Genomic DNA, 16,915 nt, shown 5'->3' on the forward strand with positions numbered 1-16,915 from the left:
CTTCATTTCCACTTTGACGTGGATTGTGACACAATTTTTTCCTGGTCTGACAACAAAAGCTGCTGCTCTCCTTCATGTTGCAGATAATTGTGCCTGCACTGGGAGCTTGTGTGCATAAAATTTCGTCTTCACCGTCACCTGGGTGCTTTTCTTTCTCAGCAAAAAGCTCTTGTGTGGGTGCCAGCAGTGCTGAGCAAGTGGAAATATAAATTCCCACCCTAAACCCTCCCTGAGAGGCTTTTCCCTTTTTCATCTGTTGGATGAACATCTCCAACATCTCCATTTTCTCAGGATCCCCCAAACTTTCTGAATAACACACTCAGAGACTCAGCGCCAGCCCAAAACAGAGCAGGAAGGATTTTCCAGGATTTTCCAGGTTAATTCCTGGTATTGGCAGGCCTGGAATGGGATTTCCATAGCCTGGAGGGAATGCTGGGATGTGCAGAAATTCCTGCAGCACAGGGGCTCATCTGGGTGAACAAAAAAAATCAGAATTTTACTCAGATTTGGTTTAACCTGAGCTCCCCAAACCACCCAAAAGCAAGGCTGGCAGTGCTGCAGGATTTCCCCATTTGTGGAGATCAAACCAGGCGAAATCAGCTGCAGGAGAGAGGAAGCTGAAGATGGGAAGATGAGGAAAACCCACAAAATAATCGCATTTTAACCCTCCTGAAGTCACAGCAGAGTAATTGCATTTATTGAGCTGCTGTCCCCAAATTGTCCCCACATCCCCAAGCCTGCTCTGCACCCCTGGGTGCAACGGCAGCAGCCTCAGAGCCGTTTGAAGTCTCGCCAATTTGGGGCTTGTGAAAATTTCAAGCTGTTTTTTTTAAAAATTATTATTATTTGTTAAATTTTTTTCTTTTTTTTTGGCGCCAAGTTCTCGGGTTTTTAATGTGAGTAACCTTGAAGAACTCCCAGACTTGCGAATCACAGATTGAATACCTAATCAAATGAGGGATCCTCGAGGATTAAATTTGAATTAAAATCAGGAGAAATGTGGGTGGGGAGGGACCTTAAAGCTCATTTTATTGGGGAAGGACCTTAAAACTCATTTTATCCCAAATCCTGCCACATCCCACCGTCCCAGGGTGCCCCCAGCCCCGTCCAACTCGGCCTTGTCTTACCTTGGCAGAATTTCCGAATTTTCCTGAAATAATTCTGGTTTTGGTGAGGTGCCCCCACATTCCATGCACTGCATTGCCTGGCAGCAGGGACTGAGAAAATGCTTAAAAATAATAATAATAATAAAAAAAAACCCAAAAAACCCAACAATAACAATAACAACAACAACAACAACAACAACAACAACAACAACAACAACAATAATAATAATAATAATAATAATAATAATAATAATAATAATAATAATAGTTATTATTATTATTATTATTACTACTACTACTACTATTACTATTACCATTACCATACTATTATTACTATTATTACTATTATTACTATTATTACTATTACTATTACTATTATTATTACTATTACTATTCTATTATTACCAGTACTAATGGTAATAATAGTATTATTTTGGGATAATTATATATAATTATATTATATATATATAATATTATATAATATGTATATTATATTATATATTATATATATAATATGTATATTATATATAATATGCATATTATATAATATAATATAAAATATATAATATATATTTTATATATATATATTTTATATATATATATTATATTATAATATATATAATAATTATATTGATATTTATTTGTACTAATTATTATACAAGAAATATAATAGTTATATCCAAAAACTATAATAATAATTACACATTTGTTAATCACAGAATCACAGAAATTCTGGGTTGGAAGAGACCTTTAAGATCATCGAGTCCAACCCGTGTCATATGTTAATAATAACGACAGGTTTAATAATAACAATGGTTAATAATAACAATGATTATAAATAGTATAGTATTTATTAATATTTATATAAATGATGGATTTAGATAAATTAATTGTATAAATGTTTATATAAATCCTGTTTCTTTCAGGAGCTCAAATTCCATGTTAGTATGGGAAAGAGCTCCAGAGGAATAGGATAAAATTTGGTTGGAAAATAATAATATTATATATAAGTAAATAAATAAATAAATATTTATATAAATAATATAGAAATATAAAATATAAATAATATAATGATCATTAATATTTATATCATTATATAAGATTATCATTTATATTTCCATTTTTGGTGGATTTTTACAAAGATTGGTCATTGAGAGATGAAAGAAACAATGGGGAAAAACGCCATTAATTAAAAATAAAATGGGAGGGTTGTACATTAGAGGGAAATCTCTGGGATCAGGTGTTTGGGGGAATCTGAACCTCTCAAGAACCCCAGAAATGGGGAAAGAGAGAGGGAAAATTGGGATAAAAGGGAGGCTGCATCCTCCAAAAATTTGCCTTTACAAATAAACCTTAGGTTTGCTGGTATTGAAAGATGAAAGAAACAATGGGGAAGAAAAACCCCTAAATTCCATAATAACTAAAAATTAATTGGGGGGTTGTACATTAGAGGGAAATCTCTGGGATCAGGTGTTCTGGGAAATCTGAACCTTTCAAGAACCCCAGAAATGGGGAAAGAGAGAGGGAAATTGGGATAAAAGGGAGGCTGTGTCCTCCAAAAATTTGCCTTTACAAATAAACCTTAGGTTTGCTGATAAATGAAATTCGGCACTGAGAGATGAAAGAAACAATGGGGCAAAAACCCTAAATTCCATAAGAACTAAAAATGAAATGGGGGGGTTGTACATTAGAGGGGAATCTTTGGGATCAGATTTTCTGGGAAATCTGAACCTCTCAGGAACCCCAGAAATGGGGAAAGAGAGAGAGAAATTGGGATAAAATTGAGGCTGCATCCTCCAAAAATTTGCCTTTACAAATAATCCTTAGGTTTGCTGATATTGAAAGATGAAAGAAACAATGGAGAAGAAAAAAACCCTAAATTCCATAAGAACTAAAAATGAAAAGGGAGGGTTGTACATTAGAGGGAAATCTCTGGGAAATCTGAACCTCTCAGGAACCCCAGAAATGGGGAAAGAGAGAGGGAAATTGGGATAAAAGGGAGGATGCATGCTCCAAAAATTTGCCTTTACAAATAAACCTTAGGTTTGCTGATATTGAAAGATGAAAGAAACAATGGGGAAGAAAAACCCCTAAATTCCATAAGAACTAAAAATGAAAAGGGGAGGGTTGTACATTAGAGGGAAATCTCTGGGAAATCTGAACCTTTCAAGAACCCCAGAAATGGGGAAAGAGAGAGGGAAATTGGGATAAAATTGAGGCTGCTTGCTCCAAAAATTTGAGACATCTCAGTGGAAACGCCCCATGGTCTCTCCGTTTATTGGAATATTTATAATAATAAATTTATAATAATAAATTTATTGGAATAAATTTATTATTATATATAATATATGAAATATAAATATATATTTATATTTATATAAATATTTAAATATATTTATATTTATATTAAATATATATTTATATTTATATTTATTAAATATAAATATATATTTATAATAATAATGTATTGGAATAAATTTCCAGGATTCCTCAGTCTCCTTTTTGGACAGAAATCTCTGGGGTTTGAGGATTCATTTCCCCACAGAAGGAGGAGCAGGAGGCTCAGTGAGCAGGGAGCTGCTCCTGACTCCCATTTTTTGGAGAATTCCCCCCAGGATCAGCAATCCCAGGGTGATGCTCCGTCTCTCCCAGCACATTTTTCCTCCTGATCTCGGCATTGCTGGCTGGATGTCAGGCATAAAAGCTCAATAAGTGACATACTTTACATTTTTTCGGTGCAATCGAGTCTAAAAGCTTCCACTCAGTTCAAATTACCAGAGGTAATTTCAACACAGCTGTCAAGGCTTGGTGGTTTTCTATTTTTTTTTTTTCTTGGTTTTGGGTTTTTTTCTTTTTTTTTTTTTTTTTCCTCCTAGAAATGGGATTTTTTTTTTCCTAATGTGCTTTTACATTTCAGGGTAATTTCTTTGTGTGCAGGGAGAGGTGAAGCCTCAATTTCTGCTGGGAGGGTTTTTTTTTGTGGTGTTTCTGTCACATCCCTGCTGCTGGAATTGATGCCCCGAGTTCATTACGGAGAGGATTTAATTCTGATCTGCAGGGCTGAATTTGTGGGGTTGGAGTGAGGAAAGCTAAACTCAAAAAAATCCATTAAATTCGAAAAAAATCTTTAATTTTTTCCTGAAAAATCCCTGGGATGGTCCTGGATGGGTGCATGGAGCACTCCCAAATGTGTATTTTGAGGGAAAATGTATTTTGAGGGAAAATTCCCCTTTAAATTGCCTGGAATTCCCGAATTGAAATGCCTGGGATTCCCAAATTAAAAGACCTGGAATTCCCACATTAAAATGCCTGGAATTCCCGAATTAAAAGACCTGGAATTCCCAAATTAAAATGCCTGGAATTCCCGAATTAAAATGCCTGGGATTCCCAAATTTAAAGACCTGGGATTCCCAGATTAAAAAGCCTGGAATTCCCGAATTAAAAGACCTGGGATTCCCAAATTAAAAGACCTGGAATTCCCAAATTAAAATGCCTGGAATTCCCAAATTTAAAGACCTGGAATTCCCGAATTAAAATGCCTGAAATTCCCACATTAAAATGCCTGGAATTCCCAAATTAAAAGACCTGGAATTCCCGAATTGAAATGACTGGGATTCCCAAATTAAAATGCCTGGAATTCCCGAATTAAAATGCCTGGGATTCCTAAATTAAAATGCCTGGAATTCCCAAATTAAAAGACCTGGAATTCCCGAATTAAAAAGCCTGGAATTCCCGAATTAAAATGCCTGGGATTCTCAAATTAAAAGCCCTGGAATTCCCGAATTAAAATGCCTGAAATTCCCAAATTAAAATGCCTGGAATTCCCACATTAAAATGCCTGGAATTCCCAAATTAAAATGCCTGGAATTCCCGAATTGAAATGCCTGGAATTCCCAAATTAAAAGACCTGGAATTCCCAAATTAAAATGCCTGAAATTCCCAAATTAAAAGACCTGGAATTCCCGAATTAAAATGCCTGGAATTCCCAAATTAAAATGCCTGGGATTCCCGAATTAAAATGCCTGGGATTCCCAAATTAAAAGACCTGGAATTCCCACATTAAAATGCCTGGAATTCCCGAATTAAAATGCCTGGAATTCCCGAATTAAAAGACCCGGAATTCCCAAATTTACAGACCTGGAATTCTTGAATTAAAATGCCTGGAATTCCTGAATTAAAAGACCTGGAATTCCCGAATTAAAAAACCTGGGATTCCCAAATTAAAAGACCTGGGATTCTCAAATTAAAATGCCTGGAATTCCCGAATTAAAATGCCTGGAATTCCTGAATTAAAAGACCTGGAATTCCTGAATTAAAAGACCTGGGATTCTCAAATTAAAATGCCTGGAATTCCCAAATTAAAATGCCTGAAATTCCCGAATTAAAATGCTGGAATTCCCGAATTAAAAGACCTGGAATTCCCGAATTAAATGCCTGGAATTCCGAAATTAAAAGACCCTTTCAAGGAGCGATGGGGGGATTTTATTTCCATTTTTTTGAGTGGTTTCATCTCTGGGGAAATGTTTGGATTGCCTTGGGGCAATTTGGGGGTGCTGGAGCAGCTCTGGACCCCAATTTTCCCAAATTTCCCAGGAATTTCCCAGTCCCCTCTCCAGGATCCCATTAAAAAAAAAAAAAATAAAAAGCATCAAATAATCCTCATTAAAATGATGATAGAAACAACTTTTGGGGGTTTTAAAAGGATTTTTTTGTCATTTAGATGTTGTCTAGATATATTTAAAATCTTGATAAAAATAAGCATTGAAACAAGAAAAACAGGGAAGGGAAAACATGGGAAAGAGAATGATTCCCCAAATTTAGCTGAGTGAAGTGGAAGAGTGTGAGAAATTAAGAATTTTTAAAGTTTGGTAGAAGGTTTATATCGTGTGTGTTTGTATGTAAAGTTTGAGATCAGAAATGTTGATTTAGAACTATTATAGCCAGGGGATGGAAAGGGATTTGTAAGGGAAGGAATGGCAGGGATGGGAAAAAAAGGGATTTTCTCCCCAAATCCTGCCCATGGAAGTTCATTCCTGGTGTTCCAAGTTCTCCTGAGAAATGGGAAAATGAAAATTTCTGCTCTCCTTGGGGTGAAACCTGCACAAATCCCAAACAATCCCCAGGAGAAATTCTATTCCCTCACAAAACCCTCATGGAAGAAGACCAGAAAGACACAGATATATTTAAAATGTTCAGATATATTTAAAATCTTGATAAAAATAAGCATTGAAACAAGAAAAATAGGGAAAGCATGGGAAAGAGAATTATTCCCCAAATTTAGCTGAGTGAAATGGAAGAGTGCGAGAAATGGAGAATTTTTAAAGTTTGGTAGAAGGTTTATATTGTATACTTTTGTATGTAAAGTTTGAGATAAGAAATGTTGATTTAGAGCTATTATAGCCAGGGGATGGAAAGGGATTTGTAAGGGAAGGTGGAATGGCAGGGATGGGAAAAAAAGGGATTTTCTCCCCAAATCCTGCCCATGGGAAGTTCATTCCTGGTGTTCCAAGTTCTCCTGAGAGGTGGGAAAATGAAAATTTCTGCTCTCCATGGGGTGAAACCTGCACAAATCCCAAACAATCCCTCATGGAAGAAGACTGGAAAGACACAGATATATTTAAAATGTTCGAATATATTTAAAATCTTGATAAAAATAAGCATTGAAACAAGAAAAACAGGAAAGGGAAAGCATGGGAAAGAGAATTATTCCCCAAATTTAGCTGAGTGAAGTGGAAGAGTGTGAGAAATGGAGAATTTTTAAAATTTGGTAGAAGGTTTATATTGTATGTAAAGTTTGAGATAAGAAATGTTGATTTAGAGCTATTATAGCCAGGGGATGGAAAGGGATTTGTAAGGAAAGGAATGGCAGGGATGGGAAAATCAGGGATTTTCTCCCCAAAAAAAAAGGAAAAAGGAAAATTTCTGCTCTCCATGAGGTAAACCCTGCACAAATCCCAAACAACCTCCAGGAGAAATTCTATTCCCTCACAAAACCCTCATGGAAGAAGACAGGAAAGGCACAGATATATTTAAAATCTTCAGATATATTTAAAATCTTGATAAAAATAAGCATTGAAACAAGAAAAATAGGGAAGAGAAAACATGGGAAAGAGAATTATTCCCCAAATTTAGCTGAGTGAAGTGGAAGAGTTTGAGAAATTGAGAAAATTTGGTAGAAGGTTTATATTGTATATGTTTGTATGTAAAGTTTGAGATCAGAAATGTTGATTTAGAGCTATTATAGCCAGGGGATGGAAAGGGATTTTTTAAGGAAAGGAATGGCAGGGATGGGAAAATCAGGGATTTTCTCCCCCAAAAAAAAGGAAAAAGGAAAATTTCTGCTCTCCATGGGGTGAAACCTGCACAAATCCCAAACAACCTCCAGGAAGAATTCCATTCCCTCACAAAACCTTCATGGAAGAAGACTGGAAAGACACAGATATATTGAAAATATTGATAAAAATAAGCATTGAAACAAGAAAAACAGGAAAGGGAAAGCATGGGAAAGAGAATTATTCCCCAAATTTAGCTGAGTGAAATGGAAGAGTGTGAGAAATGGAGAATTTTTAAAGTTTGGTCGAAGGTTTATATCGTATGTGTTTGTATGTAAAGTTGGAGATCAGAAATGTTGATTTAGAGCTATTATAGCCAGGGGATATATCCCAGGGAAAGGGATTTGTAAGGAAAGGAATGGCAGGGATGGGAAAAAAAGGGATTTTCTCCCCAAATCCTGCCCATGGGAAAGTTCATTCCTGGCGTTCCAAGTTCTCCTGAGAGGTGGAAAAAAGGAAAATTTCTGCTCTCCATGGGGTGAAACCTGCACAAATCCCAAAAAATCCCTCATGGAAGAAGACTGGAAAGACACAGATATATTTAAAATGTTCAGATATATTTAAAATATTGATAAAAATAAGCATTGAAACAAGAAAAACAGGGAAGGGAAAACATGGGAAAGAGAATTATTCCCCAAATTTAGCTGAGTGAAATGGAAGAGTGTGAGAAATGGAGAATTTTTAAAGTTTGGTAGAAGGTTTATATTGTATGTAAAGTTTGAGATAAGAAATGTTGATTTAGAACTATTAGAGCCAGGGGATGGAAAGGGATTTGTAAGGAAAGGAATGGCAGGGATGGGAAAATCAGGGATTTTCTCCCCAAATCCTGCCCATGGGAAGTTCATTCCTGGTGTTCCAAGTTCTCCTGAGAGGTGGGAAAATGAAAATTTCTGCTCTCCATGGGGTGAACCCTGCACAAATCCCAAACAATCCCTCATGGAAGAAGACTGGAAAGACACAGATATATTTAAAATATTGATAAAAATAAGCATTGAAACAAGAAAAATAGGGAAGAGAAAACATGGGAAGGAGAATTATTCCCCAGATTTAGCTGAGTGAAGTGGAAGAGTTTGAGAAATGGAGAATTTTTAAAATTTGGTAGAAGGTTTATATCGTATGTAAAGTTTGAGATAAGAAATGTTGATTTAGAACTATTATAGCCAGGGGATGGAAAGGGATTTGTAAGGAAAGGAATGGCAGGGATGGGAAAATCTGGGATTGTGAAGTGGAAGAGTTTGAGAAATGGAGAATTTTTAAAGTTTGGTTGAAGGTTTATATCATATGTGTTTGTATGTAAATTTGAGATCAGAAATGTTGATTCAGAACTATTAGAGCCTTGATTTTTCTCTGGGAAGGAAAATGGGAATTCTGGTTGTTTTTCCTGGTTTTTCCCATGCTCGCTCCTGCCTCAGTGGTGACAAACTGATTATTAAGATTATTTCTCTCTCTAAAAATAGAGCCCCAGGCTTGCATCCTGTCAGGTGGAGACGACTTGACACAAAAATGACAGAGCAGGGATTCACAACTTGCCAGGTTTGTTCTGCTCGCTGCTTTAAATGATGTTTTTTCCTCTTCACCTTTCAAAAATCTCTTTTTCCTGCATTGGAAAAAAATCCCACAGTTGGTTGGTCACCAGTGGTGAAACCAAAAAAGTCTCCACAGCTCAATTCTGCTCTGTTTTTAAATTTTATCTGGGGGGAAAAGCAATTATTTTTTGTTAAGGAAAAGTTCCCAAATAACTAAAAATTAAAAATCAAAAAGCATGAATAGAAACTTCCAATAAGTATATTTATATATTTTATATATTCGATACATTTTATATATTTATACTTATATATTTATTTATTTATTTATTTATACTTATTTATATATTTATTTATTTATTTATACTTATTTATATTTATTTTATATATAAACCATATTTTATATATTATATATACTTTATATACTTTATACATTTTATAAGGTATATAAAGTATATATAATATATAAAATATCTTATATTTATATATAATATATTTTATGTTATATATAAAAATATACAAATACATAGAATTTTATATGATATAAAATATATTTTTATATAGTTATATATAAAATATAGTTATATATTCTACATGGTTATATATTTTATATATTTCCTATATTTAATATATTTCATATATTTTATATATTTACATATATTTATGAAAGATGTATTTATATTTATAATATTTATATTTATCATATTTATATTTTAAAATTGTAATATATTTAATTTTTATATTTTTATATTTATGATTATGATCAAAAGAGTAGCCAAAACATGATATGAGTGGAATGTATGGAGAGAAAAGGTCTTGAAAGAGTGGAAAATTTCTGTATCCAGGCTTTGTTGGGTTGGAGATTAAAATAAAAGTTATTCAAAGCATCCAGGGAAAGGCAGCTTTTGGAAATGTAGCAGAAATTTAGGATATGTAGGAAGCGAACTTGAAAAGAAAAAAAATTAGCATTTTTCTGTAAAGTTTTGTTGGCCCTGAAATGAGAAATTCAGAAATTTGGAGGATTTGAGGCACAGCTTTGCATAAAAATAAAAAACGTCGAGAATTCCGGATTTAGCAAAGGGAAAATAGAACAGGAATGTGCTTGGAGAAATCCTGGGAGATGGAAAAGTGGAAAAGTGGATCCATGGAGGGGCAGATGGAGGCCGGGATCACAGTAATGGGATTAACAGCGATTAAAGAATCCAGCAGAAATCTCATTTATCGGGCCCTGACCCCTGAACCCAGCTGGGGGAAGTGAAAGCAAAAATTAAAATTTCCCTTGGAGGATTTTTGGGAACAGCCCTGGATGGGGGGAAAGGAATTCCTGCAGGGATGGCTCCCGGATGCTTTAAACAAAATCAAATTCCGCCCGAATTTCAAGCCTAGCTGTTTATTGTGCTTCTACCTGGGTGGAAACAAATATGGAATTAATAAATTAAGAAATAGGGAATAAAAATCTTGGAAGTTGGGGCTCCAGGACTTGCTGGGATTTGCTGGGGAGGGAAATGGTGGAGGGGCAGGGACAAGAGAGCCTGGGAATAATTCAATTCCCGAGAGGATTTTCCATCAGGACAGGATGCAGAACCTTCTCATTTCCACAGCAAGTCTTTTTTCCCTTTTTCTCCACTTTATTCCTCCCTTTTTTCCTCTTTTTTCCCCTTCTCTCTCCCTCTTTTCCCCTCTTCTTTCTCTTTATTCCTCCCTTTATCCTTCATTTTATTCCTCCCTTTTCTCCTCGTTTTTCCTCCTTTATTTATCCATTTTTCCTCCCTTTTACCTCCATTTTCTTCCCTTTTATCCTCCTTTATTTCTCCATTTTTCCTCCTTTTTTTCCTCTTTTTTTCCCTTTCTCTCTCCCTCTTTTCCCCCTCTTCTTTCTCTTTATTCCTCCCTTTATCCTTCATTTTATTCCCCCCTTTTGCCACCTTTACCCCCTTTTTCCTCCCTTTTCTCCACTTTTTTCCTCCTTTATTTCTCCATTTTTCCTCCCTTTTACCTCCCTTTTGTCCCCTTTTCCCTCCATTTTCTTCCCTTTTATCCTCCTTTATTTCTCCATTTTTCCTCCTTTTTTTCCTCTTTTTCTCCCCTTTTTTTCCTCTTTTTTCTCCCCTTTCCCTCCTTCTTTCTGTGCCATCTTTTTCCCCTTTTCTCTCCTTTTTCTTCCCTTTCTCCACTTTCCCCCTCCTTTCCCCCTTTTTGCCCCCCTTTTTCCCCTTTTTCTCCCCTTTCCCACCTTCCCTCCTTTTTCCCTCCTTTTTCCCCCTTTTCCCCCTTTTTCCTCCTTATTCCTCTTTTTTCCCCCTTCCTCCTTTTCTCCTCTTTTCTTCCCCTTTTCCTCCCTCTTTTGTGCCATCTTTTTCCCATTTCTTCCCCTTTTCCTGCCCTCTTTCCCCACCTCCTTTTTTTCCCCCTTTTTTCCTTTCCCCTCCTTTTTTCTCTAGCATGTTGATCTGCACCAGTATTTACCTTTAATTTTATAAATTTTTATATATTTTAATATGTGTTAATATATTTTTATATTTATATATTTATTTTTATTTATTTATCTTTAATTTATATATTTATTTTTAAATTTATATATTTATTTTTATTTATTTATCTTTAATATTACCTTTTTCTCTTGCATGCTGACCTGCACCAGTATTTACTGCCAAATACCCTGGAAAGAGGCTCCTGAAAATAAACTCAGCTTAAAGATTCCCTAATGGGAGAAAATGAAAGGATATTCAAGCACTAGAAATTACGAATGCAAGGAAAATTAAAATATTCCCATCAAAATTAGCATATAAAGAATAACAACCAGAAAACGTGCTGGGAAATGGGTGTTAAATATAAATTAGATATATATTTTAAAATTAGGTGCATATTTGCATATATTATAATGTCTGTGTGAGGAATTTCTGGGATTTTAAGTGTCAGATCCACTGGGGAAGTTCAACATATTCCATTAAAATATGGGATGAGACTGGAGAACACCAGTTGGGTTGGAGAGCACCAATTCCTGGGAAATCCAAATCTCCAGGAAACACAAAGAATATTTTTGCCCTATTCCAAATGTGCTTTGAAACACAACCTTCAAAAAAAAAAAAAAACCAAGGGATTTTTGAGGAAAACCCACACGGTTTTGGGAGCACATCCATGATTTTGGGTTGGAGAGCACCAATTCCTGGGAAATCCAAATCTCCAGGAAACACAAAGAATATTTTTGCCCTATTCCAAATGTGCTTTGAAACACAACCTCCAAAAAAAAAAAAAAAAAGGGATTTTTGAGGAAAACCCACACGGTTTTGGGAGCACATCCATGATTTTCCTTTTGCACATCCAACAGCAACGGTGGCTGTGCTGGATTTCTGTGGAAAACCAAGGAGTGGGAGCCAGGAAATGGCCAGGATTGGGTTGGAAAGCTGAAAAAGTGGGAAAATCCAGGTGCAGGGGGAAAAGTGGGAAAATCCAGGGGTGGAAGCAGCAGGAGCTTGGATTGGGATGGGGAGCTTGGATTGTTGGATTGGGATTGGCAGCAGGAGGGAATTCCCAGCTCAGCCCCGGCTTCAAAGGGAACCTTCAATGGGACGGGATGCAAATCCCGTGTTTAATAATTGAGCAGAACAATCTGTAAGCTGCAAAACGCTGCCCTGATCAACCTAATTGCCACTTGGAGAGAGGGAAAATGCAGCGAGGAGGAGGAGGAGGAGGAGGAGGAGGAGGTGTGGATTCCAGGAGGAAGGCTGGAAAGGGGAAGGAGAACCAACAACCTCTGGAGGGGCTCTCAAAGGCTTTTTTGGTTTATCCAGCATGAGGGAATGGCCTCAAACTGAAGGAACATTGATCAAATGGGATTTTGGGAAGGAATTCCTGGCTGGGAGGGTGGGCAGGTGAGACAGAGTAGGGATCCATCCTGAATTAGGTGAAGTGTGTGACAACGGTGAAAAGTCTGTGAGGCCAAAGCTGAAGGAAAAACTCGTAAAAACTCCGAGACAGCAAGGAGACAGAGAAAGAAAAACAGAAAAGACCACGAGGTCAATTTGCCCCGACCTAGAAATTCCTTTGATAAAGAAGAACTGGAGCTAAATGTCATGCAGGATGAATATGTATGAACTGATTGTGAAACTGTATGCATGTGCATTTGGAAGGGGGATAAAAGGAGGTCTGAAATTTTCAGGGGTACCCATGCCTTTTGAGGAGAATTTTCTCCGTGTGCGTCCGGCGTCGTAAATAAACATACCGAGCTTTACAACTTTTATAAAGTTGTGAGGTTTCTTCTTTTCTCCGCAAAACACAGGGGCTGGGATGGGATGGGATTCCCAGAGAATTCCTGGATCCCTGGAAGTGTCCAAGGCCAGGTTGGACATTGGGGCTTGGAGCAGCCTGGGATGGTGGAAGGTGCCAGAGGTGAAACTGGATGGGCTTTGAGGTCCTTCCAGCCCAAATTTCAGGAGTGAAACTGGATGGGCTTTCAGGTCCTTCCAGCCCAAATTCTGGGTTCCTGTGAATCTGTGAAAATAAGGCTGAATTCCCGAATTCCTGAAGGGAATCCATGGCATGGGACAATCCATGGCTGCCTCAGGAGTGTTTGGCAGGGCCCTGCCATGGATTGTCCCGTGCCATGGATTCTCTTCCTTCCCACAGATAACTGGAGCGGTGAAAAATGACATTTTCTACCCAAAATGACACCTTCCCACCCAAAATGACATCTTCCCATCCAAAATTCCAGCTGATCTTTATGACCCCAGCCAAACTGGATTTCCCAGCCAGTGCCTGCCTGACCATTTCCAGATCCTTCTCCAGATCCTGTTCCTTGTCCAGCAGGAACTGCAGCCACCACCCCAAGCTCTGATCAGCACTGAAGCAGTTGCTGAGCAACCAGAGAACCTCCCTGCAGCAGGCTGGGAACAAAACCTGGGATTTGTGGGAAATGGGGACAGCTTTGGAAAGGCAAAATATCCTCTGCCCGCCTGCCTTGCACCTCTGGAGGGTGTGGATGGCTGGGAGTCCAACCCAAGATAGACCAGGCTCTTCCCAGTTCTTTATATGATAATATCCCTTTAATAGGGATTAAATCCTAATTAGGTTTCTGGGAATTTAACCCAAGATAGACCAGGCTCTTCCCAGTTCTTTATGGGATGATATCCCTTTAATAGGGATTAAATCCTAATTAGGTTTCTGGGAATTTAACCCAAGATAGACCAGGATTTTCTCAGTTCCTTATGGGATGATGCACCTGGGATGGGGATTGGATCCTCACTAGGTTCCTGGGAATCCAATGCAGGCCAGGCTCCTCCCACTTCCTTCTGGAATTACAATTTGAATCCCAATTATGTTCTTGGGAATCCAACCCAGGGCTCACCAGGCTCTTCCCAGCTCCTTATGGGATGATGCACCTGGAATGGGGGTTAGGTCCTCATTGGGTTCCTGGGAGTCCAACCCAAGACAGACCAGACTTTTCCCAGTTCCTTTTGGAATGATATCCAATTATTACTATTTAAATGCTAATTAGGTTCCTGGGAATCCAACCCAGAGTTGATTGCATTCTTCCCAGTTCCTTTTGGAATGATATCCCTTTAACAGGGACTAAATCCTCATTATGTCCCTGGGAGTCCAATCCAGGCCTTGACTGTGCTTTTCCCAGTTCCTTCGGGGATGAAACCCTTAAATATGGATTAAATTCTATTTAGGCCTCTGGATGTCCAACTCAGGACTTGACTGTGCTCTTACCACCTCCTTCTGGAATGATATCCATTTATCATTATTTAAATCCTAATTAGGTTCCTGGGAAGCCAACCCAGAGCTGACCGCATTTTTCCCAGTTCCTTTTGGAATGGTATCCCTTTAATAGGGATTATACCTGAGCTTTATCTCTGTGAGTCCAACCCAGGACTTGAGCACGTTCTTCCCGGTTCCTTCTAGAATGAAACACCTTGAACAGGGACTAAATCCTCATTAGGTCCCTGGTAGCCCAATCCAGGACGTGACTGTGTTTTTCCCAGTTCTCTCTGGGATGAAACCCTTGGATGTGGATGAGCTCCCAGTTCCCATTCTCCAGAAGCCACGATGCCATCCAGTGCTGGTGCAAATTGGATGTCCTCGTTCCAGCTAAGCTGTGAATCCCTGAGAGGGTCAAACTCCATGGGAAGGGATGTGCCAACCCCAAAACAGCTTTTGGGGCTGAATCCCAAGGTTTGGCTGCTGGGAGCATGGATTTCCCTCAGGGTGTTGCTCCTGTGAACAAGACAAGGAACAGAGCAGCTCCCCTTGGTGACAAATTGTGTGATGTGACAAATAAGAAAATGAAACAAACCACTGCACAAAAATTACTAATCCTGTCATGCTGTAGGAATGTGAATTTTTGGGATTGCTGGGTTTGGGGCTAAAGATTTAGGGATGTTCATGAGGTGCTGCAGGGTTTTATTTTAGGTGAAGCCTGGGACAGCAGGCACAGATTGACTGGACTTTGTGGCAATAATTTGGTGGTTTTTAGCATTCCTTGGTTAATTTATGAGAATTAGAGCTCCAGGGACAAGAATTGCCCAGGGAGTGCGGGGAAGGGAAAAGCCCTGGAGTTGTAGGATTGATTCAGGAATGTTTGTTTTTCCAGCAGAGCCTGCAGCCATCAGATATTTGCCATCTTGGGGAAAAAGCAGCCTGGATTCCCACGTAGTTTTCAGTGGCTAAAACCTGAGATTTTTAGGAATTAATAGTTACAATTTTGGAGTTGCCTTTGGAACCTCCTGGGAATTCCGTCTCCTCCTGAGCTTTCCCCTGCCAGCTGAAGCGGCCCAGGACTCCACATTAATAAAACCTCAGAGTTTAATTACTGAAACCTGCGAGTTTAATTAATAAAACCTCATAGTTTAATTAATAAAACCATCTCCAGAGGAGGAGCTCAGTGCTGTGCCAGGGGAGGGGGGCAGAGCTGGGCCTTTGTGCGCATCCAACCTGCTCAGGGAATTTGGGAAAATTAAACCAGCCTGGGGTTCCTCCAAATCTCAGTGCTGAGAGGGTTCCAGCCCCGTGGAAAATGTTCAGATGTGAGCTGGGATGGGGCTGGGAGTGCAGGTGTTTCCCTGCTCTCTTTTCCCAGCTCTCCCTGGTGAGGTGCTTGGCCCTTCCCGCGTTTTCCTGCCCAATATTCCGTGTGCAGGGTTCAGCTGGGGGAGATGTGCTGGAAATCCAGTGAAATTCCAAAGGCAGGGAAGAGGAAGAGCTGGCTCCAAAATCCTGTTTGGCTCTGGACCCCCCTGCAGGGGCTGAGCATCCAGGATGCTCCTGGGACCACAGGGAGAAGGGATGGTTGTGGTTGCACCTTACCAGAGCTGAACCTCCATATATATTAATTATAATTATTTTAACTAGCTGGATAGAGAGATTTCACGCTGATAATTGTGTTGTTCTGCTGTTTCTGGCCACACAGGGCTAATTCCAGGGGTTTTAAGGGCTGGGATAGAGCAGCAGGAGTGGCAGGGAATGTGCTGCCCACTGAGGGCACGAGGGTGAGAGAGTTGTTTCCACCCTTTCCAGAAAGCAGAGAATCCTTTCCAATCCCCCTGCATGCATCCTACACCCTCAATAAAATGATAGAAGGATTTTTTAGGATTAATCCCTCTTGGGAATGCGGGGTGGGAGCACGTGCTGTTCTCAGTAATACTGAATGGAAACAAGAAATTAATGTGACAGTGATGTTTGGATTTCAGGCCGGCATTTCTGCCAGGAAAGGGATGTGCCAGGAATGCTTGGCAGCCCTTCAGCCCAGAACAACCTGGGTGCTTTTGTCCCACCTGCCCCAGATCCATGGATTTTGGCTTGGCATTCCACATTATCTCCATCCCAGACCCAACCCCACAATTTTTGTGGAGGCAGGATGGTGCTCAGGGCCTTGGAGCAAAACACTTCCCTTGGAGCAAAACACTTCCCTTAAGTTGAAAAAAATATCCTTAAAGCTTTTAAAAATCCTTCTGTT

Source organism: Zonotrichia albicollis, chromosome 10 (assembly GCF_047830755.1).
Source record: "Zonotrichia albicollis isolate bZonAlb1 chromosome 10, bZonAlb1.hap1, whole genome shotgun sequence".
Lineage (NCBI taxonomy): Eukaryota > Metazoa > Chordata > Aves > Passeriformes > Passerellidae > Zonotrichia > Zonotrichia albicollis.